At 33.2% G+C, this 13,227-nt stretch overlaps 1 protein-coding gene across 1 annotated transcript in view; it reads right to left on the bottom strand.

Annotated features, from left to right (window-relative positions):
- LOC113492638 (monocarboxylate transporter 4-like) overlaps positions 1-4,015 on the bottom strand; it is a 53,643-nt gene extending 49,628 nt beyond the window's left edge. The window contains exon 1 of the mRNA XM_026870216.1: positions 3,444-4,015. The gene's annotated coding sequence lies outside the window, so the exon portion shown is untranslated. The remainder of the gene's footprint in view (positions 1-3,443) is intronic.
- Positions 4,016-13,227: the final 9,212 nt, after the last annotated feature.

The raw sequence follows: 13,227 nt of genomic DNA, 5'->3' as shown, positions 1-13,227 counted from the left end.
AAGGCAAGTTTAAAATAGGACTATTAAAATTACAGCTGCGTAAAAGCGGATGCGAATTTTATTTAGGTGCGAAGTTGGACACCGAACTTTTGAATAAAAAATGAAAAATAAAATACATCAATTATTTCCATCCGTTTATAATTCAACGAACTGTCAGATTGTGCGTGCCAGCGAGTTACAACGAATGTTGACTTTTCAGTGTCATTTAATGGAAGATTTGTGAAATAATTCTGGATAAACGATTGGAAATATTCGACAACGGTTTTAATAAATGAACTTGAACGATCATAGTATGTACTCAGACAACTTGCGAATAAGTTAGGGAGTAATTGAAATCGGCTGTGATAGGGTTGGGTTCGTATTGTGGTTTTCTACAAGGTCGCTATTTAATTGAATTTAAGTTTTCATTTCAGATGGCAGACTATGTTCCTATTTTACGTGCATCTGTGCATGTGACTTGAGTATTTGTGAAACTAAATATAAGACTTTTAAAGAAACAGTACTGTGCAGTAAATATATCACATATTAATTAGGTTAAACTGAATACATGTACAAGTATCAAGTGATTTGATACCAATGTTTTTGCGCTGATGAAAACGGAATGTTTATTAAACACATTTGGTACTATGAAGCTCCAGTATAAGCCTTGAATCGATTAACCAATACATTTTGATTCATTATTAATTTAAATAAAAAAAAAATATCTTTAAACAACCTTAATCTTAATCTAATTTGACTCATATTAACCAATCTACTTATGAAAGACATATTCCATTTGCTTTACGTTTTAAAAAAGAAATTACTCATTGTTATAAACATTAAAATAAAATGACCTACAAATACAATAAAAGTCCCTGTACCCAAACGTAATCACATTAAACGTACCTTTGTAACGTTCGCAAATAAAACTAATTAACTTTATTCAATTGCTGTGATCTAATTAGAAAGTTTTTGGCGTCAAAGAGCTGTCTTCAGGAAAGGTCTCATTTAATAGGTCTAAAGTTAACAAGTAAAACTTAACGACTTACAATCTGATTAATTTATAATTTGGAGAGTAGTTCAAGTTTTGGAAGCATGTTGGTTGATGACTAGGTACTGATGTAACATTAGTTATTCGTATACTGGTTTTAAGGCAGACCAGTATTAATACAGTACCTATTCAGAGTTTTTTGCCGTGCTAATTATAATTCCTTTAAAGCTATAAATAGATATTTTAAGGAAATTTATAATTCCGTAAGATTTTCGATCTACGCCTCTGATTGAAATAGTAAGGGTTTTTTGCTCAACGGTGGACAACGGAAAAAAAACTGTTGCGCACTGTCACCAATCCGATCATAGAAATACTTGCCTAATATGACACATTAACTACCAACCAACAGTATCATATTCCTGAGATGTTAATAATTTTAAAAATATTGACTTTAAAATCACACAGTAAGAAGATACAATTGGAAAAGCTACAATACCATTTTTTATTATATTTCAGATTTCATACAATTTCATGCAATATTTACAAACACAATAAATTTTAATAGAGAAGCTATCTAGAACACCAGCAGACTGTCAGAAAGTCTTTGAATACTAAGAATTTAACAATTAAAAATTATCATCTTTTTCTTGCAATTATATACGCTTCGCAGCGCTTTCTGCGTTCAAATAATAAAGATCAAGTGATCTTGTTTGCGCTTCACGATAAAAGTTAACACAAACATTATATTTTAGTGTTTTTACTTACTTAATTAATAAAAGAAATAAAAGAATGTAGCCCCGCATAGCAACACAAAGGTTTAAAAATTAATTACATTTATAAGTAATTAACATTCTTACTTTAGTTAAACATTGAATGGCTTTGTTTGTAGTATGTATGATTGTACGTACAAATGTGAATGTAAAGACTCACACATACAAGTTCTCAGTGAGAATATCCGACGCTCTGCAGGCAATTAATTTGCTGAAACATTTATCTTAGACAGATTTAGTTTTACACATACAGTTTGTTTGCTCACCTAATTCTGTAGTTAGTTCAATGAAATATATGTTACACATGAATTTAACGTGCCTATTTAGCTACCATTGTATCTACATCATTTATAAACTAATACTAAACGAATTAATTGGTATTTGGTACTTTTAGGGTTGAAAAGGTAAAAATGAAACCCTATTATAGAGACTTCGTTGTCTTTCCGTCTGTCACATAGTATTTGTTACGAAACCATTTTCATCGTGATTATAAAATATTAGCATGTTTCGGAGTTATAGTCAAGTAATGTGTATGTACTAGCAATAATTTTTAATATTCTTCGATGAATCTGACCAGTACAGATAAAATAACTCTATATCATACAAAATTTATTACATAAAAAACATGTCTAGTAAATTAAAACATACTTCTCTTAAAAAGCAATTATTGACATTTCAAGCACGTGTCAATTCCAGACACATATATTTAATTTTTCTAATAGCTTGAGCGGTACTAATAAAATATATGTGAAAACGCGCTGAAAAATTCCACAGCGAAGGCGGAATATTACCGTTTACCGGGAGTGACGACGCTCACTGCGTGTTACCGAGACACCTCTACCAAGGGTTCTCGTCAATATTATATACGGAATTACGCAGTGACTGAGAAATAAATCTGTACTTCTATTATAACGGTGTACGAAATTGAACTCCTCCGAAACGGCTCGATCGATTCGCATGAAATTTTGTGTGTTTAGTAGGTTGAAATATTTTTGATACCCCTTTTTTATTGCCTAGACTAATTTGCAAGGCTAAACAACGTTTTCTGGGACAACTAGTGCTATTATAAAAAGGTAGTTTGAACGACCCATAACAGACCTGTCACATAGTGTGAGATGAAAGTGGGTACGTGATATTTCAAAAGCGTCAGTAAAAATGAGAACAAAGAGTAGTAATGAGATGTCTTCAATTTCATTCATCTGCTAAGTAATGCCCGTGTGCCGGCGACGTTCCTCGAGTGTTGACAGAGTGGTTCATTATCTTTTGTTAAATTATTCTCACTCCTTCCCCTTTGTTATGAATAGTACTTTCGGGATCGATGGTCCGTGAATCGCGAGCACTGACAAGGAATCAACTAAGTAAATGGGTTTGACTTTCGGTAAGCTTTTGATCGTCTTTTAATTCATTAAATCCATTGAATTGATTTTTTCTAAAGGTTCCTTTCTGATTTTTTTACTTTCGTCTTAATTATCAATTTGCTTAATGACTTAAAAAAAACGTTTGATAGTAACTAGGAGGGATTATTTCAATCGTTAATGAAACGAAATCTATCAAAGTTGTTAATTGAAATACTAAACAAACTACTCTAATATCTCCAACCGTTAAATAATAAATTGTAACTTAAAAACCTACTATCAAACCTACTACCTACAATCAAATAATATAAAATAATTAAACTACATTAAAAGTATAATTTTACTCACTATAAATATTTATTCGGCAATAAAATTCACGAACAGCAATAAGGTCACACAGCTTCACTCATTCACAAACACGACAGCGTCACAAACAATACGCGTTGTTTTACGCGATACGGTCACATCACTAGTGTGGGGTGCGGGAAGTCGGTGAGGCGGCGATCGGTTTGGCGGCCGGCGCGGGACTAGAGCCCGGGCTCACTCCCGCCCCCGGATCGCGGGATCGCCCACGGCCGCGCGCCTTTCAGCGCCTCTACGCGCACTACTCGTACAGCCTCGGCGTAGCAGCTAATATTTGAAATGCGTTTTAATATATCGACATTAATAGGAACATTTTTGGTCCCGTTTAATTATTACTAAAAAAAAAATATTTTTAAGAGTGGGAATTAATAATAATTCCAAAGTAGAGTTCGACAATTACGGATTAATAATATTTTATGAACATAAAATCCAATTTGAAGTTTTCAAAGTTATTTGTATTCTAAATAATTTTCAGACATCAATAACTAACGAAAAATATTGGAATCTTAAATCACCAACCAGCAGCTAGCATATTGATCAATGCTCACACCTACGCCATTTATGAAGATTTCCATGCCCAGCTATTGGACAATTATAAACGGATTCTATTTTTCCTATATACTTACATAAAATACCTGGGAAAGTATGACAATCACAACTGGATTTATTTGTTTATTAAAGGTCACGAATATGCTCAGCGTACTGTAAATCTTAAGCATAAGATTATGTGATAGACTGACACAGTCACCAATTATAGGTTAACCAGCTATTATCTAAGTATATTTTTATAATAACTATCGTGAGACTGATTCATTATTAAATGATGTAACGGTTTACTCACGCGTATTTATTGCTATTATCTATACTAATATATAAATCTGAAGAGTTTGTTTTTTTGATTTTTTGAACGCGCTAATCTCAGGAACTACTGGTTCAAATTGAAATTCTTTTTGTGTTGAATAGAACATTCATCGAGGAAGGTTTTAGTCTATAGACCATCACGCTGCGACTAATAGGTGCGAAGTTACAATGGAAAACGTGGAAAAAACAGGGAAAATTATTCATCTTCGACGGCTTCCGTTCAAAAAAATCCTTTCAAATTCAAATTTATTTATTTGTTAAACATAGGTGGTACACTTGGTGGAAAATTACATTTTAGTTGCACTATGTTTCACCTTAGAAGGTATACAAATATGGTTTGACTGTAATAATCAAATTAATACATGCAGCCTTATAACATATGTATTATCATTAATTTATACTATATTAATACATGCGGCCTTATAACATATGTGTTATCATTATTTTATACTATATTACAGTATATTATAGTATAATAATCATCATATTATTATTTTGAAATTTTTATCAAAATCTTATCAAAATTATTATATATTAAAGAAAGTTATTTAAATAAATCGGATATTATTCTATACATTTAAAAAGGATGATATTTTTTCAAAATTTGTCGTTTAAATATTCATTGACCGAGTAGTAAGCCTTCTCAATTAAAAATTCTAAGAGTAGTTTCTTAAATCCTTTCTATAATCCTAACTTATATCTTCTGACCACGCGGACGAAGTCGCGGGCAACACATGGTTACTTACATAAAATAATGTCGATTTAGATACGCTGGTACCTAAGTAATATTTGGACTAAATACACTACAGAGCCTACAAATACACGACATCAGAACTTTACCTCATCATTGTATAAGGAAATAAAGCCAAAGGGTCTTTGCACTAGGTTTTTGGCACTTGCCCAATAAATCTGTTGAGCTCAAATTTCAATGATAAAAAGTGTTTTTTGACGCAGTGCTGAAATAATACTACTATTCGGTTTATTGTTATTTCTCGCAATAATATTTATGTTATTAATGGAGATGGTGTTGCTGCAACATTCCAAAGTTTGCCAATATGTATACGCAGTATGTGATGAAGAAACCTTGACCTAGTAGGCAGGAAAACCTCAATTTAAATAAATAAAACGCAGGCGGAGTGTTAAAATAACTTGAATTTTTCTTTTAACTTTTCTTGCTCAAAGATAATTATTATTTTTTCCTCAGGGGGGTTTAAGAAACATTCAAATCAGATTCAGGACAAGCATTCCCGGATAACACAAATGCTTGTACCTAGCGGGGATGGAATCCACGACACAGTGGGATTGGCGTGGTGGCTCACTCGGCTAACTGTGCACAAAAGCATTGAAAAACAAAACTCAACTAACGCTTACCTACATTAGCATTTTACTACCCCAAAACATCCTTACAAAAACCCTCAATTAACTCGTATCATAAGTAGGTACAACTACACAACTATAACTAAATTCTAAATAGAATAAACCGCCGCTTTTGTATCTATTTATTTCATCACAATTTCTTTTACCGAATACGGTAAATTAAATAGACGGTACAAGTAGCACTATCATTCCTATCCACGCATGAAAGCGATGTAACTTTTATACCCTTTCGCTATCTCAAATTGGGTTTTCTGTCAATGAGTTAAGCCAATACCGTTGGAGTTTCCCATGGAACTCACTACACGTGTTATCTCACTAGGGACTCAACCCACCACCCGAAAACATACTCTGCACATACAAAGAGGTTATCAGAAAGAAGTATAATGCTAAGGGCTTACCATCGTATTAAAGTAATATAATTGAGGGAGTAGAAGAGAGATGTCGGTCTACATAGTACGTTGGGCTGTCACAATTCCACAACGATAATATTATTTTAAGACGTGGTGGCAAACCCTCTATTAAGAAAACAAGAAAAAAAGCAATTTAGACAATTAAACACTAGATTCTGCCAAAAAAAACACAGTAAAATCTTTTTGGGTGATTTTTGGTGTTTTAATGTAATTTTCCTTAGAATTTAAGCTTCTTATTACCCTAATTGAGTGGACGCTGCACCAAATAATACTCAATAAGCTTCAATGCCACGACCAATGAGAACAATAGACGATAGCCTTTTAAAAATATTCGATACCAAAAAATGTCTTTCGAAGGCAAAGTTCTGTCGTTCTCACAGGCCTAGTAAAATTAGCTTACAAAGTTATTAAGCAGAAAATTGGCTTGTTGAAACTTAAAAAACTGCCTTAACTACTTAACGGAATAAGCACTAATGAAATAATTACACGTTAAAGCCGCTTTACGTTGGATATAATGTATTGAAAATAATCTTTTAAACTTTAGGGTAAGATAATCTTTGGCATTAACTCAATTGATATTAAATTTATTGCGAATGATGAACAAATAGTGAAAATACTGTAACATTTTCAGACATTATCACGAAACTATAATTACTACTGCTATTTACATCATAATGAAATGGGCGTTTACAAGGTAAGTACCAAATTATAAAAGCTACAATTAAAATATTTGTTTCATTTTCCAAACAAGTAACGAAAATTTATTACAAGCTCCAAATACAACATGATCACAGATTAAACAAACTTAGTGACAGTTAGAAGGCTTATTTAAATGGAATGCCATAAGGGACGTTGCGAAACCTTTTACTCGTATCCTATTGGGAATCCGAGTGTTGTAGTGCGACTGAACAAGAATCACAACACTACCCTCGGAGATTAGTATATTTTCGTAGTTTGCGAGTCCCCACGTCAAAATAAAGGACATATGTGGACATGTGTCGCAATCCCGGTGTCCCAACACTGTAAATGACACCGGAGTAAAGATTCATTCGTAGATACAAGTACCAACATAGGTAGGTGTAAGTATGTTTGCATCATAATCAAAACATACGAATAATTTATTTAATTAGGCCCATAAAGTTACTCCGAATATAAATAAAACTTCATATTTGCTGCGAGAGTAAACTTTGTGTGTAAAAGTTGAAATGTTTTATTAAAATTCTCTATAACGTCAGCAAGTTCAGTTTGAATTTTTCAATACTTTCAACTTTTGTTTTTATTTAGTAGAAATAACCTTTGCTTTTGTACACACAAAATTGCACCCCAAGACTGCAATTTTAAGTTTGTATATATCTAATGATAGCTTGTGAGTAACTTTTGCGCAGAGTCGAACTTTTTTAATTATGTTGCCTTGGTCCAATATCGGTTGGACCAATTGGACAAGACTGGGATCTCCAGAAATTCGTTTGAACCTTGAAGCTTTTTTTAGATTGCTTAACTTTGATTCTAAACTCAAGTATAAAGTGAACCATGTATAAAGAAAATCTAATAGAAAAATTATCATTTTCCTGCAGTATTCTGCATTATATAGAGTCGATGCAATGGGTATTCGTAACAATGCAAAGCGAACATATTTTTTGAAGGAAAATTAACTAAAAATCTTGAATCAATTTGCCTTCATCTTAAACCCATGTACGCTTGTATTTAAACTCGTACTCATAGAAACGTATGGCAATGACGTAAAACGTTTCGATAAGCGTTAATTCGCTTGTGATAATAAAACCCATTTCTGTATACGCTAAGCATAACGGAATGAGCGTCTTGGATCGACAGTAATCCGATAACATAATAATATCGATATATATCGACGTATGTATGTATGTGCCGCTGATCTGGAATGCGATGTCATGAACATGCATGTGCGGATAATAGAGACTTCAACATATGGAAAATTAATTTTAGATAAGATAGAGATAATAAGGTACCAAGTAATCGTGGTAGTCATTTTTTGAACGTGAAGCACATATTTCTATGATCATGACCGGGAATGAAAGGAAAGGTTTGATAGCTGCAGTCAGTAGCAATTGAATAAAAGTTGAGGCACAGTTTTCATGTAACATTTTAAATATCTGTCAAAAGTTTTTGTTTACAGTTTACAAAAGTCTATAGCCCGATGTTGAAATATCTTTTTAATAACATTTTATTTATGATCTTACACATTCCTTTCATTACACGAACTTCTGCGTGATGCTAGCTAAAATTGATGTTTCAGTCTCACAAAATACCTTCGAATTAAGTTATTAACAAGAACAAAGGTTCTAATTCGTTTCTGGATGTGTGTTATAATGTACACACACAAACAGAGCCCATATTGGTTTAATTACGGTAAAAGGGTAGAAAGCCAATTATGGTTTGCCTGAAAAGATAATAAAATGTAAATTGCCAATCATATTGTCGACGTGAAACATTCGGATCACAGTCGCAAAGCGCCGCCAAACATTCGTGGCCCAGAACTCGTACTGTAATATGTTAAAGAAAGACTTTTAAAACTATAGAAGCGAGATGGAGCTATTTAACCAAGTAATAGCGTCTCTCTTCCTGAACGACAATAGATCCCTTTTAAGATCTCATGGTACAGGCACAGTTCATTGTCAACACGTAACCAGTATTTATGAATAACATAAACAAAAGAGAGATTTGGTTAACAACAATATTTGTAATTGGAATTTATATTCGAGGTTTATATGACGTCGTAAATACAATCAGATTTTGTTGCATGACAGACCCGCCGTTACTAATGTAATGGAAATAAAAGGTTTGGACATTAAAACGGTTATAAAAACTTATAGCATTTGAATAACTGAATTTCGCATAGTATTTCATTAAGCAAAATGGTTTTTTCTGGTAAACACATTACCAGATTTATTTAATATATGCGTTCATACATATTAGGAAGATAAAAAAATACACGTATTGTTCGTCCCTCCTTAGACTTATCACTTTTGGACTTTGTCTGCAGTTCAAAAATAACGTTAGAATACCTGAATTATCCAATTCTGCGTTGTAGGTAAATATTTTATTTTCAGTTGAACGAACTCTTCCCTCCAATAATAAACAACACGTGTCTTTAAATTGCAAACAGCTGATTATTAATGAACTGAATAACAAAATCGCCAACCTGTAACAAAACGAATAGTTTTTTGTGATAGCTCTCTTTCATAATGAGCATACATCTAAATGGTACTATTTTTTTGATCATTCAATATACCTAATGAACACATTATATGCAGATCTTTGGTCTAAATTGATATTATTGGAGTTGTTTTGTTAGTTTTAAAGCTGGGTCGTGTGGTTTGGCCGCACGATTTACCCGAAATAACTAGTTTCCTTCCGAACCGAGGTAATACATAACAAGGGTCTTATTGCTACGTAAATATGGGAATTGAAATATAAAGATTCTTTATCGGTGTCCTTTAGTAAGTCAACCATTAACAATCATCAATCGATACAATGCTTTAAAGACGAAATATGCAATTTCGATTTAAATTATTCATTTTGATGATTGTAATAATCGAAACCTCAATTTTTATTGATAGTGTTTTATTAATGCGATAACAAAAAGGGTTAGAAATTCTACTGCTGGATAGTTGAAGCTACTTATAACAAATTTACGTGGCTTGGTGACAGACCGACATACAGATAGCGGTCCCTTGGTTATAGGGTTCCATTATTACCTTTTGGTTGCCATATATTCTTACACGTTAATTTATTAAGACTATCTTTTATCCTAAAAAAAACTTTTTAAAGTGCTTTGTTTATTTTGATATCCACTTCACGTGATACTTGTTTCTTAATCGTAGTTAAGCACTACATTTTATTAAGGCCAACTTACATTACGCATACATAGTAAAATATATTGGAAAAGGATTGCAGAAGACTTAAAGAATAATACCCATAATATCCACACGGATTGATCCCCTTAATACTTTCGTACGGATATTGGTAACTAGTACCGACGCCTGGATTTTTGCTTTCCGTAATTCCCCTTGGTTTCCCCGCTCAGCGTTTTACTAAACGATATTGTCGTCTGCGAAGGATTTAATTGAAGTGGTATTAATGTTGCGGTTACGTTCCGGTATTAAATCTCTATTATGTGTCGAAAGCGGTGTTCCACTAAGGGTATGTTTCGTATATTAAGCCGCTTGGCAAACTTTCATATGGCCTTATGTACAGCGCCTTATCCCAGCCTTATTACACAACGTTTATATGCCGTACAGGTCTTAAGTTTAGTTTATCTAGTTACTCTGTGGCGATTAAAGTGTAACATCGTTATTAAAATTTAAAACACTGTATTAAATTTCTTTTTGTGCATGCAGCATAAGTAAATTTTAAAAATTTTGAAGCTGAGAAAGGAATTTTTAAACGATTTCAGATATAATTGAATTTCGAAGAGATAAGGCCGCCAAGTTCCGATAGCGGTTGGCGCCAAAAATTGAAAATGGAATGCTTTTATAAAACCTCTTTTTAATAAACTCTTTGGATGATTTATCTCCTTAGCAATCATAATCCGGTATTCTGGCACAAATAATTCTGACAATTTGGCAAACTTTAGTCAAACTTATTATAATAATCTAAGTTTGTAAAACCACAACAGTCGAAGCGTCGAAAGTCTGACACAAAATTAATATCAAAAGTCTGAAACAAAGTAACTCTAGAACTAATATCAGAGTGACTAACCATTTATGGAAGGTTGATAACCCATTTTTTTTATCGACCACCAAATTTCCTGTAGGCACTATATTTCTTGTGATTGGCTGATCATGAATGAGAGCTTCGTAGATTAGCAAGACTTCCGATTCTATTTTTTAAACTCTTTCTGCCCTAGAAATTAAATCCCTGTGCTACGGTAGGTTCTTCTGTTTTCAAATCAGATGCACAATAACACCCAGAATTAGCGCCAAGTTTTATGCATCACACACATCTTATAGATAGTTAGCCTATATAGATACAATAAAATGGTAGTAGTTCTTCTGACCTTTGCCACTACAGCTAACCGCTATCCGTAAAATGAATGCAGGCAAATATGAAATTTATTAACCTTCTTGTTTTACAGTAACTTTCGTAAGGATGGTTCATTATGAAATGATGTAACTTTTAACTCCCGCCTGTTCATTGGGATAGCCCTATTAGCACAACCAAACAGAGTCCTTGATCATGAGCCACAGCGTCAGACTCCGTTAATAACTGATCCACCTTTCAGAGACCAAGAGTAACTCTTGAAGATAAACCTATTGTTAATTTTTATTCTGAGTGATTGAACAACGTTTATCCGTCTGCCCGACGGACCATTAATCCAAACGTCCGAGACCGATCACGTCCAATGTCAATTGGATTTTTCTTTCATTCTGTATCTGCTACAGAAGTACCTATTCTTAATTCTATAGTTATACTGGCGACTTCATATAAAACTACATACATAAAGATATTCTCTTCATTTTGTTTTAGTTTACGATTGGCTCTCAAAGTGCATGAAAGTTTACTACACGTGGTTAAAAGTGGCACACAACTTTAAATTGTTTTTCTCGGAGTACCTATGTCATGACAATCTCGTAGATATTAGCTAGTGCAACATATTTAGATGTTAGTATAAACATACAATTACAAGCTGTAACGTATTTAGATAGTATTAAATTAAATTATGTCAGTGGTCTATAAAACTGAAGTATTTATATAGAATTTTTTATCGGTACTATCCCTAAGGTGGCGGCAAAATAATGTCAACAAGATATGTATTCTTTCCTTTCTCTTGCCGTTAATTAAGTGGTTTTATCTTGTACAAATAGAATAGACGATTTATTAGTCCGGCTAATTACGATCCGAAACGTTTGCGATTGCGATTTATTCTCTGACTACCTAATTCCGTTTGATAATGTTATCGGAATCTTCGTAATTATTTCAGCTTGTTCATATATAAATAATGGTTTTATGAGAACAACTTAAGCCTAAATTAAAAAGCTTTTTACGGTAAACGCCTAGTCGTTCAGAAGCTGCAGGTTAAGCATATATCATTATTTTTATACAAACAATCTCATCAAATTTTACGACCGTTTTTGTTGCCCCTGTTTTTTAATAAAACTGAAAAGTTAATTGATAAACACAAGCATATACATAAAAAGTATGATAACCTTCAGTAGAACATCAAACCTCTTTGAAAGAAGCACTAAAATGATATGTATTGTACATCAAATATGTATTGTTTTAGATTTCCTCGCGCCTTTTGTGTTTATGATTTACACGAAAGTGAACAAAGGAACTGACATGAGTATTTTCATCTTGAAATAAAATGTGTACTCAGAAAATCCTTTCAGAAAACGTAGGTGAATGTAGGACGTTAAATTTCACATAAGTAAGCGTTTATAGTGAATAACAATGATACTGGCGAATAAAAATGACGTAAATGCGAGGATAATGGTAACATAGCTGTATAAATAAGTATTGAATCGACAGCGGCAGATGTTACTCGCGGCATATCGTAAATTACACAAAATAGTCCGTTTGCCGCAGTCCTTCTGAATTTAATTTTAGGGCATCAATGGCCTGAATTGTGCTCGAACATATCATTTCAATGTCCGACCCTTTGTAGCTGTCATCTTTACAATGTAGGTGGTATATTATTGACTTTGTGGAAGCCCTTCTGAAAGAGCTTATCTGTACTTGTATTGGCGCTTTATGTGACAAAAATTCAATTGCTTACGTAATAGTTATCAGTTCATGTAATAAGGTGTATTATGTTTGCTGCTAGGTATTTGAGAAATATACGAGAAATAATCACGAAAAAATAGGGATCAAATACTTCATCTTTACTATTTATCAAAACAACTGTTTTATATCTGCACAAGATACCCAGACTCTCAAAAAGCATTCGTGGCTCCCACAAATGCGTGGGTTTGGCGTGGTGACCTCAACCACTCGGCTATCCGTGAAGTCAGATTATTCATTAGTTTGCATTAAACTCTACTTGTTGGTTTAACGAACCGAAACTGGCAAGCTTTATTCGGTTAGTACATCTTTTAAATCCCATCCCGCAGGTTTCACTATAAAAGCTCTTATTCAGATTCCAG

Source organism: Trichoplusia ni, chromosome 1 (assembly GCF_003590095.1).
Source record: "Trichoplusia ni isolate ovarian cell line Hi5 chromosome 1, tn1, whole genome shotgun sequence".
NCBI classification, from domain to species: Eukaryota; Metazoa; Arthropoda; class Insecta; order Lepidoptera; family Noctuidae; genus Trichoplusia; species Trichoplusia ni.
Note: the sequence above shows the minus strand (reverse complement) of the source record. Positions and strands in the feature narration are given on the sequence as shown.